The sequence below is a fragment of the Oryctolagus cuniculus genome, chromosome 12 (assembly GCF_964237555.1).
Source record: "Oryctolagus cuniculus chromosome 12, mOryCun1.1, whole genome shotgun sequence".
NCBI lineage: Eukaryota > Metazoa > Chordata > Mammalia > Lagomorpha > Leporidae > Oryctolagus > Oryctolagus cuniculus.
In genome coordinates, this window is record NC_091443.1 from 63,998,898 (window position 1) to 64,000,660 (window position 1,763).

A 1,763-nucleotide genomic window follows, 5' to 3' on the forward strand; every position below is an offset into this window, starting at 1 on the left:
AGCTTTCTCATCCCTCAGCCCAAGCTCACAGCCTGCGGGAGCACCCAGGTGGTGGGCACTCCCTGCTCCTGGGGCTGCTCCCAGGACCCGGAGCACCGAGCACCCCTTCTTGTGCTCCTGTGTCTGGTCAGCAGCCGGCAGGTGGAAACTTAGTCATCTGGGCCCCCAGCACATCGCTCCTGCTGTGACCTTGGTGAATGGTAGTTAATAAGATGGCAGGGGCGGGGCTCGCTCCCTTTGTTCCATTTTGCAGAGCACTGCTTTTCCCCTTCTGAGTCCCTGCGTTGCCTGTCACTCATCCATCCTTTGAGACTGCATTCCTCCTCCACTCCCCATGACCTGTTGGTTTTTCTAGGCAGGCTGCAGGGCTGGAGTGATGAATAACTACTCTATCCCAGAGCCTCAGACAGCAACCGGTGTAGAGCAAGTGCTTGGCAGGTGTTTGTTGGCCTGAAGTAAGAATGCTTTCAGGGAGGGGTGGAGATCAAGCAAGGTGATGCCGGGCAAAGCACGATCCCTGGTAACAGCTGCAGGGCTGTGGGCGGGGCACAGCAGCGTCAGGGCTGGCAGCAGGGGTGGGACCTTGCTGCTGCCGCTAGGGGGCACTCTCACCACTGCTGGGCGCGATGCTGTGTCTGCTGCCAGGGTTTATTTAAGGGGAGTGCAGTTTCAGGTAGGTGGCAGGTGTGGAGCAATGAGTGCCCAGACGCAGGCTTTGTTTTCCTGGAGCTTACACTCTGCAGCACAGGCAGCATGGATGTAAACACTAACTAAACCACCCACACACACACACTGCTCCTGGCTCTGTGACTTCCCCAGCCATTCTCTGCTCTATCCCCACCCAAAGGACCCTCAGACCTTTCTTGCCTGCCCTCCTTCCTGCTTTGCACAGGTAGTCGCCTCCACTTCGGATGTCACTTTGCCCCCTGGAAAGCTCCCACATCCCACACGACCCAGCTCAAAAAGCTTCCCCTGGCTCTCCAGGCCAAGGTCATTGCTGTTCACTCTTGCATGGGGTACGCCCTTCTGCTGCACATCACCGTGTTAGCCTGTCTGCCCTCACCCGCACAGGACTCCTCAGGTGGGGACCAGGTCCCATTCTTCCTGGATTTCCCCCTGCTAGGCCCTGCCTGTGGATACTGGGTACAGAGGGAATGGCTGTTGGCCTGAGGCAGAGGCTGATCAGACCCCGGGGATTAAGAAGGTTGAGAAGTGGCCTCACGGAGGAACAAGGGTCTCAAAGAGGTGTTTGGAAACCCATGTTCACAACAGCATTGTTCATAGCAGCCAAAAACGTGGAAGCAGTGCAAGCGCCCACTGACAGATGACCGGATCAGCAACACGGAGTACTACAGAGAACTGCTACTGAGCCTTAAAAGAAGGACACGGGTGAAACTTGAGGACATTATGCTAAGTGAAATAAACTTATCACACAGACAGAAAAACCAATGCTGCATAAATCATTCATGGGAGGTACATCATAGAACTGGGGTGGTATTAGCTGAGAGGTTAAGAAGCCAGTTACGATTCCTGCCCGTCGCGGGGGAGTACCTGGGTTCCATACTGGGCTCTGGTTCTCAGTTCCAGCCTTCTGCTTATGCAGACCCTGGGGTGCAGTGCTGATGGCTGAGGTAGTTGGGTTCCTGCCACCTACATGGGAGACCTGGATTGAGATCCTGTTTCCTGGCTTCTTACAGGAATTTGGGGAGTGAGCCAGCAGATGGAAGCTCGCTCGCTCACTCGCTCTGTCACTCTGCCTCTCA

The 1,763-nt window shown here is 55.7% G+C and overlaps 1 long non-coding RNA gene across 1 annotated transcript; it reads left to right on the plus strand.

Moving 5' to 3' along the window:
* The first annotated feature begins 943 nt into the window (after nucleotides 1-943).
* On the plus strand, nucleotides 944-1,445 carry LOC138844670 (uncharacterized). Its single transcript, XR_011380857.1, has 2 exons — nucleotides 944-1,081; nucleotides 1,288-1,445. It is a non-coding gene; the product is annotated as an uncharacterized lncRNA (long non-coding RNA).
* The last annotated feature ends 318 nt before the right edge of the window (nucleotides 1,446-1,763 follow it).